The following is a 7,534-nucleotide window of genomic DNA, read 5'->3' as shown; positions in this document are numbered from 1 at the left end:
GATGGTCTCGATCTCTTGACCTCGTGATCCGCCCACCTCGGCCTCCCAAAGTGCTGGGATTACAGGCATGAGCCACCGTGCTGGCCTTTTTTTTTTTTTTTTTTTTTTTTAGAGACGGTCTCTGTCACCCAGCCTGGTGCCTGGTGTACAGTGCCATGATCATAGCTCGCTGTAGCCTCCACCTCCCAAGCTCAAGTGATCCTTCTGCCTCAACCTCCTGAGTAGCTGGGACTAAAGGCGCACGCCATCACGTGCCACTATGCCTATTTTTGTATTTTCAGTAGAGACTAAAAATACAAAAAATATAAAATGTTGGCCAGGCTGGTCTTTCCTGACCTCAGGTGATCTACCCACCTCAGCCTCCCAAAGTGCTGGGATTATAGGTGTTAGCCACCGTGCCCGGCCTATACTTCGCCATTTGTCTCTTAACACGGGTGCCCAAGAAGCTGCTGCTTGGGGGGCTGTATTCAATTAACACTTCTAATGTTAACAGCTGTGGACCATCAGGAGACTGTCTCTTCCTGGCTGCCGAATTCTCATTCTTAGAGAGGCAATTTGTTAATTGCCGAACCATCACCTGACATTTCTGGTGGGTCGGGGGAGAGCCCTCTGCTGCCCTGTTCGTGCCTAACTACCTGTAACAATCTGATTATGCTAAGTTTTCCTGTATCCAGTATCACCTCCAATATTTATCAAGGAGTTGTGTGAAATACCACCTCACGACCAGATGAAGAATTTTATCACCACCTCCTCCAATTCCTCATGAGGGAGAAGTAGGAATTGCTCTGAGCCCAAGGTAGAAACTGTTCCTGAAATGTTGAAAACCATCATTGTGAGTAGGTGAGTGGAGAGGTGGAGTAGTGAATCACCTGTAAAATGGCACTGTCAAAAGACAAAATTACAACACATTTAGTTTAAAAATCTTAATTGGCTTATTTGGTATTCTAGAATTGAGCAACACTTCATCCCATGAAACAGAATAAGTGGCCGGGCGTGGTGGCTCACACCTGTAATCCCAGCACTCTGAGAGGCTAAGGCGGGTGGATCACCTGAGGTCAGAAGTTCATGACCAGCCTGGCCATGGTGAAACCCCGTCTCTACTAAAAATACAAAAAATTAGGTGGGTGTGGCGATGCGAACCTGTAATCCCAGCTACTCAGGAGGCTGAGGCAGGAGAATCACTTGAACCTGGGAGGCGGAGGTTGCAGTGAGCCGAGATCGTGCCATTGCACTCCAGCCTGGGCAACGAGCAAAACTCGGTCTCAAAAACAAAAACAAAAAAACAGAATAAGTGTTTGGATGAGCCAGCCCATGCGGGGGTTTTTGTTTTTTTTTTAGAGGGAGTCTCCCTCTGTCACCCAGGCTGGAGAGCAGTGGTGCCATCTTGGCTCACTGCAACCTCCACCTCCAGGGTTGAAGCAATTCTGCCTCAGCCTCCCGAGTAGCTGGGATTACAGGTGTGCGCCACCATGCCTGGCTAATTTTTTGTATTTTTAGTAGAGACGGGGGTTTCACCAGGATGGCCAGGCTGGTCTGGAACTCCTGATCTCGTGATCCGCCCGCCTTGGCCTCCCAAAGTGCTGGGATTACAGGTGTGAGCCACTGCGCCCGGCCCGCGGTTGGTTTTATGGACAGAAAAAGCTTGGGAAAAGCAGAAACAAAACTAAAAGTGGGTTGGTTGTTTCAAAGTTACTTTTTTCTTCTAAAGGTTAAAGCAGAGGGTGTGTCTTCCATCCGGGCACGGTGGCTCACACCTGTAATCCCAGCACTTTGGGAGGCCGAGGCGGGTGGATTACCTGAGGTCAGGAGTTCAAGACCAGCCTGGCCAACATGGTGAAACCCCCGTCTCTACTGAAAGTACAAGAATTAGCTGGGCGTGGTGACACACCCCTGTAATCCCAGTTACTCAGGAGGCTGAGGCAGGAGAAGTGCTTGAGCCCGGGAAGCAGAGGTTGCAGTGAGCTGAGATTGCGCCACTGCACTCCAGCCTGGCCGACGGAGGGAGACTCTGTCTCAAAAAAAAAAAAAAGCAGAGGGGTCTTCCTTATCATGCTGGCCTGTGGTCAGATAAACATCTCCACTTGCTTTGGTGATGTGGCACTTTTGCATGAGTAACTCCATTTTGGTGTGGTCTGTTGAAGCCTAGTGCTGGAGCTGAGTCCGAACCAATGGCCTCCTATTATTTTATAACACTTTTTTTTTTTTTTTTTTTTTTTTTGAGACGGAATCTTGCTCTGTTGCTCAGGCTGGAGTGCAGTGGCGTGATCTCGGCTCACTGCAATCTCCACCTCCTGGGTTCAAGCGATTCTCCCGCCTCAGCCTCCCGAGTAGCTGGGACTACAGGCGCGTGCCACCACGCCCGGCTAATTTTTGTATTTTTAGTAGAGACGGGGTTTCACCATGTTGGCCAGGCTGGTCTCAAACTCCTGACCTCAGGTGATCCGCCCGCCTTGGCCTCCTAAAGTGCTGGGATTATAGGCATGAGCCACCACGCCCGGCCGATAACAGTTTCATTTTGAAGACAGGCGGCTTGTAGTAGCAAAAATTGAGACCGAAAATGGCGACGTTACACATTCTCCAAATCCCCACTAATTTACATACCGATCAATTTCAGAGGAAATCTCCTGTAACCCTAAAGGAGGAAGCTGTCAGACCTCTGGAGAGCCTGGAGCAGCTCCAGTTCAAGTTCAGAGATCCGGGGAGCCCAGAATGCACAGCGCCGCGGGTGTGCGTCCCGCCAGAAGGCGGCGCTGTGGGATCCCAGCCGGAGCCGTGTCCAGACACAGGAAAGGCAGAGCGTTCTCAGCATGCCCTGCCTGTGCCCTGGGCAACGGCCGCCTCCGAGCGAGATCCCGGGGTCGCGCAGCAGGGTGGGGCTGGGGCTGAAGGGCGCAGGCCCCGCGTACGGGGGCCGCCCCTGCTTTTCCTCCGCGAGACCAGAGCTCAGACTACGGCAGGACTAGTCCCTGGGGTTCCCCCTCGGGTGTCAGACCCTCTCTGGGCGGTCGCGGGAGGGCTCGGGCTCGCAGGATCTGCAGGTGTTGGGGCTGGGGCAGTGGGGAGTGGTCCGTGGGCCCAAGAGGACGAAGCGGAGTCGGGCGGTTCCGGCCGGGAGGAGGCGCCTCCCCGGGGCTGCCCTGACCTAGTAAAATCTGCGGGGAAGCCCTGGCCGGGGAACCTTCCCCCGGCTCGCTCCTTGGGGCCTGGACAAAAGGCTGTGAAGGAAACGCAGTCCTGGGCTCTGCGGTCTTTGGAACAGAGACTGCGACTTTTCATCTTCGTTTCCCACCTAGTGTGGGGCCCCCGTGGGTGCTGTACAAATGCTGTGGAATCAAAGAATTAGTCAGTGGAGGAGTCCCGCACGCACCCATTGATTTTACTCAGTCCAGAGTTTTCGGAGAGTGCCTGCTTTCCTAAGCGCAGCTTGTGGGCGGAGACTGCTGGATGAGGTGCAGATTGGGAGAAAGAACAGGAAATTACGGGTGAGAAAAGGAAAGGGTTCCCATAAAGGGCACATGTGAAAGTACAATGCTGAATTGCAATATTAGGCACTTCCATTTTCTTTTTATTTATTTATATAAGACGGAGTCTCGCTCTGTCACCCAGGCTGGAGTGCAGTGGTGCCATGTCAGCCGACTGCAACCTCCGCCTCCCGGGTTCAAGCGATTCTCGTGTCTCAGCTTCCCAAGCAGCTGGGATTACAGGCGTGCGCCACCACGCCCGGCTAGTTTGTGTGTGTGTGTAGCTGGGATTACAGGCGTGCGCCACCCCCCCGGCGAGTGTGTGTGCGTGTGTGTGAGACGGAGTATCACTCAGTTGCCCAGGCTGGAGTGCAGTGGCGCGATCTCGGCTCACTGCAACCTCCGCCTCTCAGGTTCAAGTGATTCTCCTGCCTCAGCCTCCTGAGTAGCTGGGACTACAGGCACGCACCACCATGTCCGGCTAAGCTTTATATTTTTAGTAGAGACTGAGTCTCACCATATTGGCCAGGCTGGTCTCGAACTCCTGACCACGTCCCCGCCTGCCTCGGCCTCCCAAAGTGCTGGGATTACAGGCGTGGTATTATTAATGTTAATGGTGTTGCGTCTTTGGGGTAGTGACTGCCTAGTCAAGCTTCTATTCTGTTTTCTAATTACTAGGAAACTAAAGGGCATTTTCCTTATTCTGCTTTGTCACCTTCTTCTAGGGAAAGTGGTGTTTTGCTTTTCTGGTGCAAAATGTTTTGAAGAAGATAATTTCTCATAGTTGTATTGGAGCAAACTGTCAGTTTAAATTTTATTTTGGTGAAATGGTACCAATTATGGCCGGGCGCAGTGGCTCACGCCTGTAATCCCAGCGCTTTGGGAGGCCGAGGCGGGAGGATCACGAGGTCAGGAGACTGAGACCATCCAGGCTAACACGGTGAAACTCCGTCTCCACTAAAAAATACAAAAAAAAAAAAAAAAAATTAGCCAGGCATGGTGGCTGGCGCCTGTAGTCCCGGCTACTCCGGAGGCTAAGGCAGGAGAATGGCGTGAACCTGGGAGGCGGAGCTTGCAGTGAGCCGAGATAGCACCACTGCACTCCAGCCTGGGGGACAGGGCCAGACTCCGTGTCAAAAAAAGAAAAAAAAAAAAGAAATGGTACCAATTATGGAAGTCTGCAGATGCAACTATTTTTTGCTTATAAACACAGGTGTTTTTAACATCTCAAAATGTTGAAGACAGTTCAATGTGTACTTTATCACGCAGTACTATAACGTTATATGACTGTATAGTAGGCTAGGTGCTTACAGAACTATGTCCTATGGTAATTTCTCAAATGTTCATTTAATTGAGTCAAATTATTTCAGATTGTGTTTCTCCAGTTACAAATAAGTGTCTGCAGAAGTTCCAATGATTGACTTCTCTATGAGTCTCCCCAAACTATTCCTGTAAAACAAGGGCCTATGTATTCAATATTCCACCTCTGTCAGGGTATAAATCTGCCTTGTTTGCAGCACTGGTTAACTTCTGAAAAGAGGAACAGCAAAATCATCACAAGTCTATTCCTGGAATTATGTCACTAAAGCCTAAGTCAATTCAGGTGATGAATATTCTGCCTTCTCAAGATTTGTGTCCTAATCGCTTCCCCAATATAACAAAGGTAGAAGGGCTTTTAAACATCACTGATGAGGACAGGTGTGAAGCCACCTTGAGACAAAAGGAAATGTGTTTGGGGTTCCAAGTGGCAATGACCTTTGACGACATGCCCATCTGTTTTTCAATACAGGAGTAGGAGAATCTGGATGGATATCAGAAGGAACTTTACAAGCAGGGGTTGAGGAGTATCTGTGAGGCTCTGATCTCTCTAGGCAAGATGGGTTTTTGTTGAAAATTTGAGAGTAATTCATGAAATCAGAGACTAAGCAAGTCTCTGCAGGTTACCTGTTCTTTCTGTTTGCTGCTTGGTTGGCCTTTGGAGACAGCAACCTGCTTATCAGTAGGATATCCTGAGAAAAATTATTTCCTTGATAATTATGCCTAGTTCATGTCTTCCAAGTATCCTATTTACCTTATAATACCTTAATCAAATGCTTTATTGCCACCAATTTCTTAGGGTCTCTGCATTTTGGCTTTATTGTCTTAGAACCCAACCCATAAAACAGCCAGAAGTATATGTGCCAGTTAAATCAATGCTCATCTTTCCGGAATTTTCATTCCTTTATTTAATTCAGGAGAAATCAATAAACACTTATTGCATACTTCCTTTGTATCAGATTCTGGGGTAAGTAGAAAGATAAATAAAATATAGTCCCTACCTTCATGGAGCAAATAGCCCACTAAGAGAGACATATGGGCTGGGTGCAGTGGCTCACACTTGTAATCCCAGGACTTTGGGAGGCCAAGGCAGGCAGATCACTTGAGGTCAGGAGTTCGAGACCAGCCTGGCCAACATAGTGAAACCCGGTCTCCACTAAAAATACAAAAATTAGCCAGGCATGGTTGTGGGCGCCTGTAATCCCAGCTACTGGGGAGGCTGAGACAGGAGAATTAATTGCTTGAACCCACGAGGCGGAGGTTGCAGGGAGCTGAGATCGTGCCCCTGCACTGCAGCCTGGGTGACACAGTGAGACTCCATCTCAAAAAAAAAAAAAAAAAAAAAGACATATGTATTGCATGAGGGCACTTTTGCTTGCAGATGACAGAAACTCAGCTCAAAGTACCTAAAGGAAAAATAAAAAGTAGCTTATAGGTTCATGTAATAGGAAGCCCAGTGGTTGGATTGTCTTCACAGCTGGCTGGGTGCAGGGGCTCACACCGTGGTTCAGGGCACTTTTGTGCTCTTTCTTCTTAGTTTTGCTTCCTTCTGTGTTGACCTTATTTTCTCCAACTGCATAGGTTTCTTTCATATGCTGAGGATGATAGCTGCCAATAGCACCAATTTCACTTCATGTTCCCAAGGGTGTTCTCCAGAAAAGGCAGATTTACAATTGCCCTCAGCATTTTTTCTTTTTTTTGAGACAGAGTTTCACTCTTGTTGCCCAGGCTGGAGTGCAATGGCACAATCTCGGCTCACTGAAACTTCCGCCTCCTGGGTTCAAGCGATTCTCCTGCCTCAGCCTCTCGAGTAGCTGGGATTACAGGTGCGCGCCACAAGGCCCAGCTAATTTTGTATTTTTAGTAGAGATGGGATTTCACCATATTGGCCAGGATGGTCTCGAACTCCTGACCTCCGATAATCATCCCAGCTTGGCTTCCCAAAATGCTGGGATTATAGGCCTGAGCCACCGTGCCTGGCCATGCTGTCAGCATTTTTAAGGGCTCAGAGAGGCCCTGCAGCAAATAAACCTGTTAAACTTTGTTTAATCTGTCGTTTCCCAAGTTTATTTCATCTGAGAACTGCCCCTCCACCTTTTTTTTTTTTTTAACAGAGTTTCGCTCTTGTTGCCCAGGCTGGAGTGCAATGCGGCGGTCTTGGCTCACTGCAGCTCTGGCCTTCCCAGATTCAAGTGATTCTTATGCCTCAGCCTCCGGAGTAGCTGGGATTACAGGTGCCTGCTACCATGCCCGGCTAATTTTTTTTTTTTTTTTTTTTTTTTTTTTTTTTTTTTGAGACGGAATTTCGCTCTTGTTGCCCAGGCTGGAGTGCAATGGCGCAATCTTGGCTCACCGCAACCTCTGCCTGCCGGGTTCAAGCGATTCTCCTGCCTCAGTCTCCCAAGTAGCTGGGATTATAGGCATGTGCCACTACACCCCGCTAATTTTGTATTTTTTTAGTAGAGACGGGGTTTCTCCATGTTGGTCAGGCTGTTTTCGAACCCCTGACCTCAGGTGATCCGCCCAGCTCGGCCTCCCAAAGTGCTGGGATTACAGGCGTGAGCTATTGCGCCTGGCCTGTATTTTTTATTTTTTTTTAGTTTTTTAAGATGGAGTCTTGCTCTGTTGCCCAGGCTGGAGTGCAGTGGTGTGATCTAGGCTCACTGCAACCTCCACCTCCCAGGTTCAAGCAATTCTCCTGCTTCAGCCTCCCAAGTAGCTGGTACTACAGGCGCACGCCGCCACGCCTGGCTAAT

Source organism: Pongo abelii, chromosome 6, assembly GCF_028885655.2.
Source record: "Pongo abelii isolate AG06213 chromosome 6, NHGRI_mPonAbe1-v2.0_pri, whole genome shotgun sequence".
In the NCBI taxonomy this organism is placed as follows: domain Eukaryota; kingdom Metazoa; phylum Chordata; class Mammalia; order Primates; family Hominidae; genus Pongo; species Pongo abelii.
Note: the sequence above shows the minus strand (reverse complement) of the source record.